The sequence below is a fragment of the Onychostoma macrolepis genome, chromosome 25 (genome assembly GCF_012432095.1).
Source record: "Onychostoma macrolepis isolate SWU-2019 chromosome 25, ASM1243209v1, whole genome shotgun sequence".
Taxonomy (NCBI): domain Eukaryota; kingdom Metazoa; phylum Chordata; class Actinopteri; order Cypriniformes; family Cyprinidae; genus Onychostoma; species Onychostoma macrolepis.
The window spans coordinates 8569326-8588728 of NC_081179.1; the positions used below are offsets into that span (position 1 = coordinate 8569326).

At 35.6% G+C, this 19403-nt stretch overlaps 1 protein-coding gene across 3 annotated transcripts in view; it reads left to right on the forward strand.

Annotated features, from left to right (window-relative positions):
* Nucleotides 1–226: 226 nt before the first annotated feature.
* The window catches only part of ehf (ets homologous factor), a 30810-nt gene continuing 11633 nt past the window's right edge, over nucleotides 227–19403 (forward strand). Inside the window, exons 1-3 of one of the 3 annotated variants that reach the window (XM_058767513.1) lie at nucleotides 227–703; nucleotides 2743–2873; nucleotides 8636–8690. The gene's annotated coding sequence lies outside the window, so the exon portion shown is untranslated. Of the gene's footprint in view, nucleotides 704–2742; nucleotides 2874–6340; nucleotides 6605–8635; nucleotides 8691–19403 lie in introns of those variants that run through there. The other 2 variants (XM_058767508.1, XM_058767510.1) reach the window with 2 other exon arrangements.

Here is a 19403-nt window from a genome sequence, read left to right on the forward strand (position 1 = left end):
AAAAATACAAAAAGTATAAAATATTGCAGATTATTCAGTAATATATATATATTTATCTTTATATTTCAGTTGCAAGAAAAGGTAAGTGAACTATTTTCAATTTCCTGGTTTTCTGCTTAAATTGGTCATGAAATGAAAGTCACAAATATCAACAAACAATATTTCTGAGCTGATAAAACCCAAACAGTCATGATCTTAAATGTATTTATTGAACACACCCATTAGTGCTTTAATAACTGGTTGAACCACTTTGGCAACAGTAACCTCAAGCAAGTGCTTCCCGTAGCTGTGTATGAGACCTGCACAACGTCCAGGAGTAATTCTGGACCATTGTTCCTCACAGAACTGCTTCAGATCACCCATATTCTTAGGACATCTGGTGCGAATGGCTCTCTTGAGGTCATTCCACAGTATCTATATTGGGTTGAGGTCTGGGCTTGACTGGGCCACTCCAAAAGATGGATTTTATGTCTCCGAAGCAATTCTGTAGTAGATTTACTTCAGTGTTTTAGGGTTATTATCCTGCTGCATCACTCAGCTTCTTTTGAGCTTCAGCTTTTGGACAGCCACCTTGAGATTATCCTGTAGGATATCCTGAATAAACTTTGGAATTCATTTTCCCCTCCACAATGGCAAGCGGTCCAGAGGCAACAAAGCAGTCCCAAATCATGATGCTCCCTCCACCATTCTTCACTATTTTCATGTGGGTAGGCTGTTTTCTTTTTATGCCATAAATAGCACTGCATGTTCTTCCCAAACAGGTCTACTTGTCCACAAGACATTTTCCCATTAGTGTTGTGGAGTGTCAAGGTGGTCTTTGGCAAACTTTAGGTATGCTGCAATGATTTGTTTGGAGAGCAGTGGATTCCCTTATGGTGTCCTTCCATGGATACCATACCTGTTCAATGTTTTACGTATGATTGACTCATGGACGGAGCTGTTACTCTATAGAGTTCTTTTTCACCTCACTGAGCATTCTGCGTTGTGCCTTTGGAGAGATCTTGGCTGGGCACCCACTTCTATGGAAAGTAGCCACATTACCATATCGTCTCCATAGTTAGACAGTTTGTCTAACTGTGGACTGATGAATATTTAAAGTCTTAAAGTAAAGAGATTACTTTGTGACCCTTTCCAGCAACATGCATATCAACAACTCTTGATCATAAGTCTTCTGAGATCTCTTTTTTTTGCAAGGCACATCAGCTAATGCCGCTTGTGAATAGCACACTGACACTGTTTGGGTGTTTATATAAGTCAATTTAGCTCTTATTTCATTGATTGGACTCCAGGTTTGCTAACATCTGACTCCAGTTGGCATTTGACACCAGAAGCCTAGTGTGGTCCCATTAGTACACTGTAAAAAAAATTCCATAAAATTTACGGTAAAAAAACAGCAGCTGTGGTTGCAGGAATTACATTTGAGGTTTTACTGTTTTAACTTAAATTTACAGTTTCATTAACTGATATAATGTTAATATACCAAGCTATCCAGTACTGAAATCTGTTTTGTACCTTTGAAATACACTGATAACCACCAAATGCAGGTGGTGATGAGAAAGTCACGATGAACCAAAGCCCATCACAAGCATCTTTTAAATAATAACATATATAGAAGGTGCACAGTATCATTCAGTCAAACAATAAACACCATCATGGTGAGACTCATTAAACTGAAATATGCAATAAACATTCATTTAACAACATTAGATGTAACATACAACCCTAATAAACATAACTGATAAGAAAAATATGGAAGAAACATAGTTATTTCAAAGAAAAAATATCAAATTCAAACAAAATTTGAAATGCAACGTAGGAAATTCTGGGAACGTCAATTTACGTTTTTTCCCTGTAAATTCTACATTCTTTTTCACTTCCAAAAAGAAAGTGAACTTTTCATTACAGTTTTTCACCGTATATATTAGGGGAACTTACCGTTAACCATTTAACAGGTTTTTACTGTAGCATTTTCACAGTTTTTTACCATTAAAATCACAGTCGTTTTTTACAGTGTAAGCATTAGTTAATGCATTAACTAATATTAAATAACAAAAAGCAATATATTTGTTACAGTATTTATTAATATTTGTTAAAATTAGTTTAAAAAAATACAACTTCATTTATAGTTCATGTTAAATAATTAAATAATATTAACAGATACAACTTTTAATTTTAATAATGATTTAATAAAGTCAATTTTAAAAATAACATTAAAGAAGTAAAGAAGAAATGCTTTAAGAAGTAATTTTCATTATTAGTTCATTTTAAATAATGTAGTTAGGTAAAGTTAACAAATGGAACCAAAAACGGTAACACTTTATTTTAAGGTCTCTTAACTAGTTGCTAATTAGCATGCATATTAACAGAATATTAGCCATTTATTAGTAGTAATTAAGCACATATTAATGCCTTATTCTACATGACCTTATTCTACATCCCTAATCCTACCCAATACCTAAAGTTAACAACTATCTTACTAACTATAAATAAGCAGCAAATTAGGAATTTATTGAGGGAAAAGTCATAGTTAATAGTTAATAAGTGTTCCCTATTCTAAAACTATAGAATGTTCTTGGAACCTGGGGTATAGTAAGGTAAATATTGTTATTTTAGCTTGAAAATAAACATAGCTTCAAAAAATTCTAATTTTATCTTGATAATATGTCCACGTCTCTCTGTTTCTTACTTTCAAAGTTATCACATCATTATCTAATGTTTTGCTGTGCCAATCTGTTTTCTTAGTTGCATCATAGGAATTGCTGCCAGGGCAAAGAGGCGTGAGAGAAAAAGGATGAGAGTAAAGCAGCAGTGAATGTATGATGGATAGAGATGGCGAAAGAGTGGGAAGAAAGAAAGAATAACACACAACACTGGTAAGAAACAGGGTAGAAACGTGTTTGCAGCACCACATGGCTCACCTCTGTACTGAAATTACCTTTTCTCTTCCACTCAGATCCACAAAACCCCCACAGCCAGCAGAACCCAGACAATTAATGTTTTTCTGTTATCCGGTCAGTCCAGCTCCGTGTCTTTTCTCCTTTAGCCCCATGGAGCAGATACATCTCTGTGGGATCTGCCCTCACCAGCACAATCAACCCAAACAAAGCCGCGTGATCAAAGTATACTGCAGCATAAACAAAGCTCGAGAGCCCTGTTCGCCTCGCTCAAGCTCTGAGTTTTTGATGATGAAAAGCCACTCAGTGTTCTTACATCTGAAAATGAACTATTTGAAAACATCATGGTAATTTATTTGGTACGTTTGAAAGAAAAGATGTGTTTTGAGTTTATTTGGAACTTTGCGGCACTCACAAAAACTTTTCCAGACATAAAAATTGAAGGTTCCTAAAAGAGTTTTTTTAGCTTCATGCTGCAGAGGAATCTCCAAAAAGTGCCGTAGAACTTCCTAGAACACTAAATTACTTTTAAAGATTCTATAGCTTCATTGGTCCTTTAGAACATTTATGCGTTCCAATGAAGCCATATAAGAACCTTAAGTTCCTGTGGTGGGACCATGATGCCCTAGAAGAATCGTTACATTACATGTTTTGAAATTTATGAACGTTTTATGGCCCATTTTTACGACAAGAAAAAGTTGGATAGGAACTTATAAAACGGTTAGTTCCATTCCTTGATTCTGATTGGTCAGCAGCTGTGTTTTATTCATGATACAGCACGGCTATGACCGCTTCCCCCCAACGGTTCTGTGTATCACTGAGCAACACCCTTAGCATCAAAACTGTTTCATGTATTATGTATTTCGGCAGAATTAACTGTTTGTTATCTATTTAATGAAGTATGAGTGACCCCTGCTGACATTATGTTGCATCTGTTGTAAATGCGGTTGTACATTATGACGCTTCGCGTCATGCCTAACAACGCCCTTCAGCCGTGATTTATTCACCATACAGCACGGCCTCTCGTACCTTATTGCTTACATATAATGTTATATAGTACCATGTGAACTTAAAAAGTTTCCTCCGTGGCTTCACTGGAACTTAAAATGGTTCTTCTTTGGCATTATGGGAATATGTAATGGTTATATGGCACCACAAGAACCTAAAAAGTTTCTTTCATGGGTTTAATATAACTTATAAAGGTTCTAAAATCCAATGAAGCCATAGAAGCTTCATAAGCTCTAATGCAGTCATAGAATGTTTGTAAGTCAGTATGATGCCATGTAATGATTCTTCTATGGCATCTGGGAATTTATAATTTAACAACATTAGATGTAACATACAACCCTAATAAACATAACTGATAAGAAAAAACTAAGAAGAAATATTGTTATTTCAAATAAAAAACATCCCATTTGAAATGCAACACAATGGGAATTCTGGGAATGTCAATTTACGTTTTTTCCCTGTAAATTTTACATTCTTTTTCACTTCCAAAAACAGTATTTCACCATAAAATTGTCTGAAATGTCTATTATAGTTTTTCACCGTATATATTAAGGGAACTTACCGTTAACCATTTAACAGGTTTTTACCGTAGCATTTTCACTGTCATTTTTTAGAGTGTAACCTTCATAAGTTTCCATGATGCCTTAGAAGAACCTTTATATTACTTCATTAGAACTTATAAATGTTCTACACTCCTGTGACAACGTACAAAAAACTTTTGAAGTTCATACGATGCTATAGAACCTTTTATAACCTTAAGAAGTTCTGAAGAAAACTGAATACGTACAGGAGGGCTTTACTTTTCGTCTGTTAACAGACTGATACCTAGTCAATATGCCGATCTGAAGAACCTATACTCTAACACCAAGAACTTTTAGAGCGAAATATACAGTGGTTCTCGATGTGAAGAGGTTTCTCTCAGCGTAAGTGTGTACACAAGCACACACTTTATTGCCAATTTCCATCATATTCTGTCCGAGCGTGAGAGCGAGAAGGAGAGGTGGGCTTCACTCATAACATGACTAGTGCTTCTTCTGCTTGGTGATGTGGAGTGAATGTAAAACAGCCCTGTGGAGTGAGTGAGAGGGGAGTGCTGGGAAACCAGTGGTGGTAATATCTGCTGTCTCACCTCAGCGCCTCTCCTCATCTCTCCTTGATTAGCTGCAGAAACGCAGTTTACTCTTCACCCCAAATGAAGAGAAAAATAGATATGTGTTTGGAGTGGGGGCTCAGAGGAAGAGAGGAGAAAAGAGACACAGCAGCTTGTTTTGGTGAGTCGTCGTTCCCTTCCCTTCCCTTCAGGCAATTTGTTAAAGGAATCGTGGTCCCACTTTATATTAGGTGGCCTTATGTACTTACATTTAAAGTAATAATTTGGTACAATGCACTTATTGTGTACATACATGTTTCTACATTGTACTTATATTTTAAAAAATACCTATATGTAATTACATTTGTAATTAATTTCTGTAATTACATTTAGAATTACACTGTTGACCCATCCCTTACCTTAACCCACCCTTAAACCTACCCATACCACCAAACCTGTCCCTAACCTATATCCCACTTCAATAGCAGCAAAAGTGTTTTGCAATACAATGACCACAATAAGTACATTGTACTTATTTTTTGAAGTAAGTATATACAGTAGTAGTTAAGGCCACCTAATATAAAGTGGGACCGGAAGCGCTGACCACCAGCTGGGAGAAACACACTCGCGTTCAAGTGCACTCTGGTCTGCCACAACCTTTTTGAGTCCTAATTGAGCATGACAAGGCAAAGTGTTTTTTTGACACTTCCTTAAGGCATGAAAAAACCCCATAAGCACTTCCTGGAACAGACACAACACTCATTAAAAGGGTTCAACCTAATGTCCGTGTGCCACAATAGTGTGATAGTTGCATATTTAATAGCTTTATTGCCCCGGCTTGCCTGCTTGGCTCACATTGCAAGTGGATTGCTGTAAATACACCACTTGTTCCTTTTTACAATCTGAGGGACGAGTCTAAACTAGATTTGTATTTCCTGAAGGAAATACCAGTGCTTGCATAATAGTGTTTTAGGTAAGCTAAGGTTTGAGGCTCTGTGTAAATTAAATGCTACATCTAGCTGTACTTAACAATGAGTATAGGAGCTGTTGGTCTAAGGCCACGTTCACACAGCAGAACAATACGGTTGTTAATCCTGTATTTAAGTCCTTAATACGGTTACGTTCACACACAGTTCGGTATTTACCGCATTCTGTAACTGAACTCACACCCGTAAATTTTCAGGACTCACAACCGCATTCTCGGAACACAGGCGCTGTGAACGGAACAGGGCTGGACAACTAGTTGTCTGTCACATCATACAGCGCGAGAGAGAGCCACTCTGCCGCACAACGCGCGTCTACCGTGTGTTGCGTGTTTTCATGTGTGTTTTCGGTAACTTACAGTGACGAAGAAATGAGCTGCGTGTCATCTGAAAGGTTTAGGTCCAGTCAGTTTTCCATCGGAGCCACTCCCCTCAGTTTTGTGTTCTGCGCGCGACTGAAATACTCCGCTCTCCACCCAAATTTAAAAGCTGCTGTCGGTAAATGAAGATTTGACAAAAGAACTAACGGCTCGATTGGACTCTTGTCGTGTCAAAAAGTGATAAGACTTTCAGTTTTATGGACATCGCCATCTTTGATTTTACTTTGGTCACTGTCGCTATGGTTACTGGTAAGGAATACAGGCTTGACTCCCGTTGCACGTTCATACAGACAGTATTCCAAACACAATTGTAAACTGCTATGTGAACGGGACATTTCGAGACTCACACCTGCAAAGTAAATGCGGTTGTCAATCCCAAAAACTGACAGTGTGAACGTAGAAATATCAGCATGTCTGTGTTTTGGCTAATATTCATATAAACATATTTGCAAGTTTGATATTGATTAATTGTTCTACAGTAGTTCAGTATTCATCTTACATTTCAAACACAATATTAGTCTATTTTTGCAATATTATTTTTTTATTAAATATCATCTATTTTTGCTCTGCCAACTAAAATAGTTACAAACGAGCCCAAAACAGCCATGGTTTTGTTACAGTAAAAGTGTAGTAGGCCTAGCCATGGTTTTTTGATGGATAGATCACCATTTATAACCACAGTTTTACTACAAATACCATTGTTAAACTATGGTTAGTGTAGCTGTCACGGTGCACGCAGCAGGGAGGAACGAGGAACACGCAGACAAGGATAAACTCAAATTAATAGTCTTTAATGTTGACATCAGGGCAGGGCAAGACCAGGCAAGGCTGACACACAGACAGAAACACCGGGAATAACGAGTAGACCAGACCAAAACTAACTGAACAGGCAGGAACTAAATAAATACACATGACAATTACTGATAAATAGACACACCCGAACTGAATAAACTAATAAATCACACTTGACAAGGACAGGAACATGACCAAATATGGAAACAAGAGGCGGGAACACATGACACACACGACAGAGGACTGACAGTAGCAAAACCATGGTTCATTTTCATAAGGGCATTCCTAAATAAATAATTTTGAACTAATTATCTGAATGAATTTGGAACAACATTCCATCATATAATAACTTGTTGTAAAACTTTATTTATTTATTCATTTATTTCTTCGACATTTACTTTCGAGGCATTTTCTGAATGAATCAGTGTTTTTAAATGAATCGCTTAATAGAACGATTCTCTGAATTTGGAGTAGAATACTACCATTTTCCATTTATTATTTCTTTCATAACTCTACATGGCAGATACAGTAAGAATACTATGCTAGTTTGCTATTCCGAAGTCAGTCAGTTACTTTTCCGTTTGTAAATGAATCTGTGTTTTTGAATGAATCATTTGGATGAACGATGCAAATGAATAACTTATAAAAATAGGTTCTTGTCACCATCTTCTTGTGTAATTATGTATGCCCATATGAGCTGCTTATTGCATTCCTTGAATTAATTATTTTTGAATGAATCAATTGATAGAATGATTCATGACTGGCACTTGTTTCTTGTTTGTTTGTTTTCCTGAATAAATCAGTTTTTTTTTTTTTTTATGAAACTGATTAAGATAATGACTCTCTAAACACAGTGGCTGAATTTGGAGTGGAATACTACCAAATAATTTTTATTTCCTAAAAGAATCTGTCTTTTTGAACGAATCAGTTTCGTGTCGCCACCTACTGGCGTTACTATGTAACCTGCTTGTTGCATTGCTTGAATTAGTTCTTTAATTAAACAATTGATAGAATGATTCACTGACTCACTAAAGACAGACACTTGTTTTTGTTTTTTCCTGAATAAATGTTTTTGAATAAATCATTTATTGATTTCAAATGAATTGTTCCTCAGTGAATCTGTTTTTGAACAAATCAGTTGAATGAACGAGTCAAATGAATCACTCGTGAAGACAGTTTCAGTTAGAGTAACAGAAAAATCCCAACCATTATTGCAAATGTTGTGATGACTTTAAAGTTGGTTACATTTTACAAGTCAAAAGGAAATTTTCACATTTTAATCTTAAATTTCTTTAAAAAGTGTAACAAAAAAATAGGGGAATATTTGACAATACTTTGTATATTATTGCTTGGTAGAGGTGCAAAAATTCTGCATTTCACATTTAAGTTGTGGTACATTGATGGTGTCCTCTTGTCATAAGTGTTTTTTTCATGGTAAAACCTGAGAAGCTTTTTTGTGGTAACATCTCTCTTTTCTACACTTCTCAGAGCTCCAAGTCTGGCTTCTCCTGTGTTCCTGAACCTGACAGAGAAGTGGCAAACTGTGAGTGCCCTTGTCAAAAAGTGCATCACCCCATAACTGCTAAAGAATCCTCCTGCTGCTGCAAGGAATTCTGGGTAGGAGTGTGTGGGGATGCTGTTAGGGTTCATAAAAGTCGATCCATGGGGGATTTACATGTATGAACTGAAGCTAAACCTAATCAACATACCGCTGAGATCAATAAATCAGACTTTAAGCCCTGTAACTGCAGGCTTTAAAGAAAAAAACAACAGCAAACAAAATGCCCTGATTGCAGTATAATTTTTATTTAGACAACCACCATTCGTGCCAATTTTGATCATGATCGTTATCGCGATCGACATTATCATCATCGCAGTGCTGACAGCATCATTATTCCATAGGAATAGCCTACAGATGCAGATCATCTACAAGGACACATGATGGGACACGTTCATGGAAAGCCATTGGTGCTCTCATTGTGTGTCGTGATGATCTAGATCGTTTTCTGCGTTTGCGACCCTTTAGATTTATGAATGCATAAATATGGACCATCTCGCTTGAAAATATACAATGACTCTCAGAGGGCAAAATCAAACTCTAGTGGCTTCAATTATACGCCATATAAAAGCCAATGGGGAGAATCTATTGTTTGTGTCCAACAGCAGGCTGCAAATCCATTGTGTGGCGAGTATATGTGCGTGGAAAAAACAAATGTGTCTGAAAAGCTTGACTTTTAACTACCAAAATAAAATAAAAACACCCACTGATTATTATTGTTTCCATTTTGACAGTTCTGAATGGACTATTCAGACTGAAATGAGCTCTTTTCCAAAGTCTAGTGTGCTGCAGACTTAGGCACAGTATTTGTTTAGTATAATTGAGAAACTATTACGAATATTTTGAAAAGGTGTTGATTTTTATTTTATGGATTGTGTTTGTCATTTTATTAGATTTTATTTTTTTTTTTTTTTATATATATTTATATATTGTTTTCATTCATTTTTATTATCTTACTACAAGTTAAACTTAAAGAAAAAGAGAAATGGCAAACTTTTATTTTAGTTATAGATTTAATACTTTTATAGTGTCATGTTTTATTTATTTTTATGCATCTATTGTATATCTTTTTTACTTCAGTGTTAGTTTTAGTTATATTAATACATCAAATTCAACTAAATGAACATTAGAAATGAAGCCATGGCGAAATAGTTTAAATATTTGTTGATGTTTTCTTATTATTATTATTTTAATTAAAGTTTTTTTTAGTAGTTTTGTTCTGTGTTTTTGTCATTTTTATTAGTTGTTTTTTAATATGTACATATATATTTTAAATTAATTTCTATTTAGGTTTTATCTTTAGTTATTTTAATAATTTAATTATAGTTGAGAAATAATTTACATTTTTTTTATATTTTATTGTTCATTTGTAATTAAATATAACAATACTAATTAGTAGCATGTCTATTCCCTAAAAAATAGGCTCCTAAAACAGTAGGCAACATGATAATTTTGCTTTTTCAAATTTAAAATTTTGGCAAAACTGTAAGGCTACATTGGCAAAAAAGACAAAAAAAATTTAAAGTATTAATAGAAAATTAATGGTCAATAGAGTTAATTAATTCAGTGTATTACTTGCCATTTCTTCTTAATTATTTGTGCAATTTCTAAGTGAAAATTGTTTCAACAAATCCTACAGAACTTTTTTTTCAAAGTAGGCCAGAAATACCAAAAATGTTCCCGTCATTGCATCTCTCTTTTGAAGCGTGTGACTGCTTTCCTACTTTATTAAATGTGCTCTCATCTGAAAAATATTTAATATTTAATAGCACAGCATTTAATCTGGCAAGTGAAAACATGTAAACCCTTGGTAGTTATTAGCGTTTGTTTTGTATTGCATGTCAGTGCAGTGTTTACAGATGAATGCAGTGTAATGCAGTAGTCCATGATCACATGCACACCCCTGCTAGCTGCTGGTCATCAGCGGAGTCTCTTTCCTTCTGCTTGTAGAAAAGGAGTGTGACATGTTCATTAAACAGCAGGAATCCCATTAATAACCCCAGCAGCCACATGTCACATCACTCACACATAATTAGTCAAACAAACGGCCACAGGAATGATAATTGTCCCCTGATCTCTCTCCTTCTCTCTCTGTCATTGTCACTTCATCCCTATTTTCTGTCCTCTGTGCTCTATCCTTTCTTCCCTGTTTAGTGACGTCCGCAAACCTCAAACATTTTTATGCTATTTTTATTTTTGTATTTATTGTACTTTAATAATTTCATTTTTTATTTTATTTGATATGGGTAGGGGCAGTCGTGGCCTAATGGTTAGAGAGTCAGACTTGTAACTGAAAGGTCGCAGGTTTGAGTCTTGGTGCCGGCAGGAATTGTCGGTGGGGGGAGTGAATGTACAGCACTCTCTTTCAACCTCAATACCATGACTGAGGTGAGACCCTTCACTGCAAAAAAAAAAAAAAAAGTTGAGCAAACTTAAAATTTTAAGGCAACCAGCTTCAGCAGATTTTTGAGTTTTCTCAACTTGTCGTTTTAAGTTCATTCAACAAAAATTGGAGAAAATAAGTTGTGCAGACTCAAAAATCTGCTGAAGCTGGTTGCCTTAAAATTTTAAGTTGGCTCAACCTTTTTTTTTTTCACAGTGTTGAGCAAGGCTCCGAAACCCAACTGCTCCCTGGGCGCCGCAGCAATATGGCTGCCCACTGCTCCGGGTGTGTGTTCACTTGGATGGGTTAAATCCAGAGCACAAATTCCAAGTATGGGTCACATGGGTCACTTATATGTTGGTTATTCTTTTTTTTATTATTCTTTTTATTATATATTATTCTTGTTTTGTTTTTTTATATATCATTCTATTAATGTTATACCCTCCATCCATTGTATTTATATATACATATATATACTGTATACAGTCAGGTCCATAAATATTGGGACATCGACACAATTCTAACATTTTTGGCTCTATACACCACCACAATGGATTTCAAATGAAACGAACAAGATGTGCTTTAACTGCAGACTGTCAGCTTTAATTTGAGGGTATTTACATCCAAATCAGGTGAACGGTGTAGGAATTACAACAGTTTGCATATGTGCCTCCCACTTGTTAAGGGACCAAAAGTAATGGGACAGAATAATAAATCATAAATCAAACTTTCACTTTTTAATACTTGGTTGCAAATCCTTTGCAGTCAATTGCAGCCTGAAGTCTGGAACGCATAGACATCACCAGACGCTGGGTTTCATCCCTGGTGATGCACTGCCAGGCCTCTACTGCAACCGTCTTCAGTTCCTGCTTGTTCTTGGGGCATTTTCCCTTCAGTTTTGTCTTCAGCAAGTGAAATGCATGCTCAATCGGATTCAGGTCAGGTGATTGACTTGGCCATTGCATAACAGTCCACTTCTTTCCCTTCAAAAACTCTTTGGTTGCTTTTGCAGTATGCTTTGGGTCATTGTCCATCTGCACTGTGAAGCGCCGTCCAATGAGTTCTGAAGCATTTGGCTGAATATGAGCAGATAATATTGCCCGAAACACTTCAGAATTCATCCTGCTGCTTTTGTCAGCAGTCACATCATCAATAAATACAAGAGAACCAGTTCCACTGGCAGCCATACATGCCCACGCCATGACACTACCACCACCACGCTTCACTGATGCTTAGGATCATGAGCAGTTCCTTTCCTTCTCCATACTCTTCTCTTCCCATCACTCTGGTACAAGTTGATCTTGGTCTCATCTGTCCATAGGATGTTGTTCCAGAACTGTGAAGGCTTTTTTTTAAACTCTAATCTGGCCTTCCTGTTTTTGAGGCTCACCAATGGTTTACATCTTGTGGTGAACCCTCTGTATTCACTCTGGTGAAGTCTTCTCTTGATTGTTGACTTTGACACACATACACCTACCTCCTGGAGAGTGTTCTTGATCTGGCCAACTGTTGTGAAAGGTGTTTTCTTCACCAGGGAAGGAATTCTTCGGTCATCCACCACAGTTGTTTTCCGTGGTCTTCCGGGTCTTTTGGTGTTACTCAGCTCACTGGTGCGTTCCTTCTTTTTAAGAATGTTCCAAACAGTTGTTTTGGCCACGCCTAATGTTTTTGCTATCTCTCTGATGGGTTTGTTTTGTTTTTTCAGCCCAATGATGGCTTGTTTCACTGATAGTGACAGCTCTTTGGCTCTCATCTTGACAGTTGACAGCAACAGATTCCAAATGCAAATAGCACACTTGAAATGAACTCTGGACCTTTTATCTGCTCATTGTAATTGGGATAATGAGGGAATAACACACACCTGGCCATGGAACAGCTGAGAAGCCAATTGTCCCATTACTTTTGGTCCCTTAACAAGTGGGAGGCACATATGCAAACTGTTGTAATTCCTACACCGTTCACCTGATTTGGATGTAAATACCCTCAAATTAAAGCTGACAGTCTGCAGTTAAAGCACATCTTGTTCGTTTCATTTGAAATCCATTGTGGTGGTGTATAGAGCCAAAAATGTTAGAATTGTGTCGATGTCCCAATATTTATGGACCTGACTATATATTTTTTTATTCTGTATGTTTTTATTCTTTTTTATTTTATATTATTCTTGTTTTTTTTTTCATTCTATTTGTGTTATACCCTCCATCCTACATGCACTAACCTTGAAAATCGCACTGTGATGTCTAATATAAAAAGTGATTTTATATTAGGATTTTTATTTTTATTATTTAAATTATGATTTAAAAAAATGTTTGTCATTGTTTTTTATTAATTTTATATATGCTATACTATTTTTTGCTTATTTTTGTTATTTTTACCATTTTTAATTTTACTTTTTATTTAATTTGATATATTTTAATTATTTTGTTTAATGTTTTATTTTGTTTTAATTTTATTCTCTTTATTTGATATGTTATTCTTTTTATTATTTATTTATTTTATTCTATATGTTATTTTGTTATTTTTATTTATGCTATTCTTTTTATTTTTATTAACTTTTATTTATTTTTATGTATTTTAATTATTTTGTTTAATGTATTTTATTTATTTTTGTTATTTTATTACAATCTATTCATGTAATGTTATTCTTTATATAATTTTTATTCATTTTTACTTTATTTAATTAGATTCGAATTTTTTAAGCTATACAGTAGTTTTATGTAAGGAACAAACTGGAGTTTAAGTTATTATTCACCATAATAACAAATTTTACAGTATTTATTTTTTCTTTATTGGCACTTGACAGCCTCTAGTCACTGTGTTCTTTCACACTGTAAAAGAACAGTGGGAACATTCTCCAAAATATCTACTTTTGTGTTTCCGAGAAGAAAGAAAATCATATGATTTTGCGTAAACACTGCCTACAAATGTTTGTGTGAACTATTCCTTTAACCTCAGGTTGCTCCAGGGTGCTTGTCACAATAATTGTTGTGAATCTCTTCAGATAAAAGCATCAGCCTAAATGATTACTCATCAAAGACCATAAACACAGGCACACTCATGTGAGAACGCATAAGAACGTAGGTACTGCTTGAGCACCCAACAAGATCTCTCGTGTTAAGATTAGAATTGAAGGATGTTAATAGACCTCAAATCAGATCTACTACAAAGGACATGGAGAGGGTTGCATCTGCTCCCACACCTGCCGCTTAAAATAAACTTACTGCTCAATTTAACCATGTCACCTCAAAGCAATGAGTCACCGGTGCTGTATACTAATGCTAAAATAGCAAAGCGCCGAAATTAAAGGCAGATCGTGACCCTGGCAGTGACTAAACCTTATTTTGAGAAAATAGGAGGAGGAACCTGAGAGAATGCGTTTCAGTGAATCATAATCCCCATCGTGTTCGGCGAGAGAGATGTGCTCGACCTAAAAGTGCGCTTTGTTGGTGTAATCGCACGATTTGGCTTGTTTGTTTGCGCATTCACGTTTTTTTTTTATCATTATTCCCACGGTTTGCCAGAGGATGTCTGCGCCAACAGCTCACTTCCCCTCCGCTGAGCTCCGGAGCGGCGTTCTGTTCTGTCTGAATGAATCTTTCAGAATTAATTTGTTTCCCAAAACCCCTTCGCAGACACAAAAGAGCGCTATAATTGTTGCAAAATCCTGTCGACGTTCTTCTGTAAGAACTCATGGCATTCCGTACGGAATGTGGGCAGCGCACCAAAATGATTGGAAATGTTGAGTGTGTGTGTGTGTGTGTGTGTGATTTACCCATCTGTGACTCGGTCTGTGTATTTACAACCTTAGCACACCCTGTGGCTTTCAGAGCGACTATCATTCCAGAAGAGCTCCGGCCTCTGTTGTCCAATTTAAGCCTCTCGACCGATGTCCAGCCAATCAGAAGCGAGCTTTCCCCGAGCCCTTCTGCCCAAGCAGAGACAGAGAAATCCGTGGCGGTTGTGATTTTAGAGGGCAGCGCTGGCCGGCAGACGTCGGTCACTGGAGGTTTGCTTGGGCCGTAGCCTGCAGGCTGCCAGGCATGTAACAGATAACAGGAGCTTATGGTTCTATAGAGAGCATTGCTAATTTAACAACACAGACTTGCAGGTGGGCTGCGAAGAAGGCCATTCATACAGAACACAGATCATGGGGTACTAAAACTGAAGCTTTTCTTTAATTAGCGCTCATACTTTTGTGATCTGAGAACTTTAAACTTATGTATTAAAATTGAATGCATAACTATGCAACAAACCTTAAATTGTACAGATTGTTGAGATGTGTGCTGTTTCTTCAGGATCAGACTTCAGATCTTTACCTATAAATTTAAATTTAAATTATTAAATGGGCAAAGAAATTTAGGGGATGCACCACATGGTGTGGATGATATTAAAAGTCTTCTGATTCCTGTAAGGCAATAATTATTTTTATGTTGTTTAAAAAAAAGTTCTATACTATTGTGAAAACAGTAGTGATTATTTAAGAATTAATAACAACTATAATAATTATATTATTATAAAATGTTATTATTATTTATGTATTTTATTTGCATGTATTTTTAGTTTATTTATTTGTACATTTATAATTTATAGCCTGTTTGTGTATATAAATTAATTTAATATTTATCTATATTACATATAAATAAATGTATATAATTTTGTACTATTTACACAATTTTAAATTTATTAGTTTTATTTTATATGTATAAGCTATATTTTTATATTAATAATTTATATTTATGTTTTATATAATATGACAATTATTTGTTTTTGTTTTTTTAATAATTTAGTACTATTTACTATTTTTAAAAAGTTTTTATTTACTATTTTGGTTTCATCTGACCATATGACATTCTCCCAATCTTCTTCTGGATCATCCAAATGCTCTCTAGCAAACTTCAGACGGGCCGGACATGTACTGGCTTAAGCAGGGGGACACGTCTGGCACTGCAGGATTTGAGTCCCTGGCGGCGCAGTGTGTTACTGATGGTAGCCTTTGTTACTTTGGTCCCAGCTCTCTGCAGGTCATTCACTAGGTCCCCCCGTGTGGTTCTGGGATTTTTGCTCACAGTTCTTGTGATCATTTTGACCCCACGGGGTGAGATCTTGCGTGGAGCCCCAGATCGAGGGAGATTATCAGTGGTCTTGTATGTCTTCCATTTTCTAATAATTGCTCCCACAGTTGATTTCTTCACACCAAGCTGCTTACCTATTGCAGATTCAGTCTTCCCAGCCTGGTGCAGGTCTACAATTTTGTTTCTGGTGTCCTTTGACAGCTCTTTGGTCTTGGCCATGGTGGAGTTTGGAGTTGGACTGTTTGAGGTTGTGGACAGGTGTCTTTTATACTGATAACGAGTTCAAACAGATGCCATTAATACAGGTAACGAGTGGAGGACAGAGGAGCCTCTTAAAGAAGAAGTTACAGGTCTGTGAGAGACAGAAATCTTGCTTGTTTGTAGGTGACCAAATACTTATTTTACTGAGGAATTTACCAATTAATTCTTTAAAAATCCTACAATGTGATTTTCTGGATTTTTTCTCATTTTGTCTCTCATAGTTGAGGTATACCTATGATGAAAATTACAGGCCTCTCTCATCTTTTTAAGTGGGAGAACTTGCACAATTGGTGGCTGACTAAATACTTTTTTGCCCCACTGTATATGGCACCAATATATCATGCATCCCTAAAAAAAGAAAAAAGAAAATCCCATAAATTTACATATTCATATCTAGGGAACAGAATAGTATAGAAACTTGACATTGTGCTTTCGTGATTTGGGCCCAAAAACACCCTAGCAACCACACAGCAATCCTGTGGCAGCCACCCACATCACTGAAGTATTGTGGTTGTTAAGCACATAAACGAACTCTTTCTGCCTTTTTCTCAAAATAAGCGCAGTCGCACTTACCCGAGAAAGTCCTTTTCTACCATTTCTCACTCTCACGGGTCACTTCACACAATGTTAAGTCTTTGTAGCCTACTTGTAAAACTTGCAAAGCAAAAACAAGTGAAATTAAAAATATATATCTCGAATGAAAAACTACATGCCAAGTAGTGGTTTACATGACAGCTTTCATATTTTAAACAAGTGCTTGTGCTGCTGTTCCAGCCATGCGGCGTGACTTTAGTGAGCTCACAGTGCCATCAAGTGGCCTTCAGGCACATTGACCCGCTTCCTCCCAGAATGCAGCTGTGCAGGAAGAGAAGGGAAGTCAGACACATACGGTCATAACACACCGCAACATAGGACTCTTCAGTTCAACTGCTGTAATTAGACATTAGGTGTAATTACTCACGTGTGATGTTCAACAAATACAGAAGTGTGTAACACACACACACACACACATGCAAGAAACTCCTCATTCGGCACAAATCATTCGACTGATGCGCTGCTCATTACTCTAATTACATAGTCATTGTTCTCTCACAAAAAGGACGTAAAATTGCAATTTAGCCCGAGAAATTGTCATTTGTAGCTGTAATTGACCCTAATAAAATCATCCACTCTCTTTCTTTTCTCTGTCTCTTTCTCCACCTCGTGTGAAATATTAAAGATGACAGCTTTGAACGTGCTGATGAGAGCCTAATGAAGGGATCGGGTGAAATGAAGGGAGGGAAGGAAAGAAGGATTTCTGGTCTGTAATGAGCGCCTTTCTCGCAGACTGAGTGAGTTTTCTGGCAGCCGTTCCTCATGACTCAGCCTAAACACTGGTCTTAAATCTAAGCCTGGCTAGATTAGATCTTAATTTAATCTTGACAGTGTTTGAAAGGGTACAATGAAATAAAACGAAAACAATTCACTGCCTTTGAGGGGACTTTCAGCTCAGAGTCTTTCAAATTTACATGAGGTGTAATGTAGACAAGACAATAAATCAAAATGAGCCTTCTTGCAACAGTTGAAGCTATAAAGATGAAAGAACATATTCACAGCGTCAGATGGGACGTCACGCGTATGAAAATTACATTCATATTTTAGTTCTATAAATGAACTGTTTACGTTTTTAAAATTTCATGTCTAGGTTTCATGTGTGCCAGTGAATTGGGTTGTTTTTTATTTATTTACTGTTTTGATATTAATTTTCATTTTTGTTTTACTTAATTTTATTTAGGTCTTACAGAAATAAAATACAATAAAATTTCATATTTAATTCATAAAATTGTAATTACACGCCGCCCCCCCCCCCCAACCAAAAAAAGTCAATTTTATATAAAGTGCTGTTATCGTCGTCTTTTATTTAAGTAAAGTTGAAATATAATTAAATAGAAATATTAGATGAAAAACTTAAATACAAAGCGTAAATGAAAATAAGAAATGTTGACTTGACAACTGAAATAAATTGTTTGTTTAAAATGTATAAAATTAAAATAAAAATTGTGAAAACTAAAATATTAAAATAAAAGCTCATTCAAAATATTCATGAAGACTATAATTATATATAGATAATGCTAAAATAACACTGTTCATATCATTAAATTCATAGTTTTTCAGTTCACAAAAACATCTCAACACACTCAACACAATTATGCAAACTCTGTTTCTTTTTAACTAATGTCTTGAAAATATTATTAAAGACTATAATATAAATAGCAATAAAATAACACTGTTCCTATCATATTAAATTCATATTCATTTTATTTTATTCAAAGCTTTTCAGTTCACAAAAACAACACAATGCAAACTCTGTTTCTTCTTAACTAATGTCTTTTAAAAAATTACTAAAGTCTATAATAATAAATGTGACCCTGGACCACAAAACTTAAGTCGCTGGGGTATATTTGTAGCAATAGCCAAAAATACATTGTATGGGTCAAAATTATCCATTTTTCTTTTATGCCAAAAATCATTAGGATATTAAGTAAAGATCATATTCCATGAAGATATTTTGTACCGTAAATATATCAAAACTTAATTTTTGATTAGTAATATGCATTGCTAAGAACTTCATTTGGACAACTTTAAAGGCGATTTTCTCAATATTTACATTTTTTTGCTCCCTCAGATTCCAGATTCAAATAGTTTTATCTCAGCCAAATATTGTCCGATCCTAACAAACCAAACATTAATGGAAAGCTTATTTATTCAGCTTTCAGATGATGTATAAATCTCAATTTAGAAAAATTGACAGTTAAGACTGGTTTTGTGGTCCAGGGTCACAAATAATAATAAAATAACACTGTTAATGTCATATTAAATTCATATTTATTTCATTTTATTCAAAGTTTTTTTTTAGTTTGCAAAAACATCTCAACATACTCCACAAAATTCAAACTCTTTTGCTTATTAACTAACATCTCAAATCGTGACAGCAGATCTTTTCGT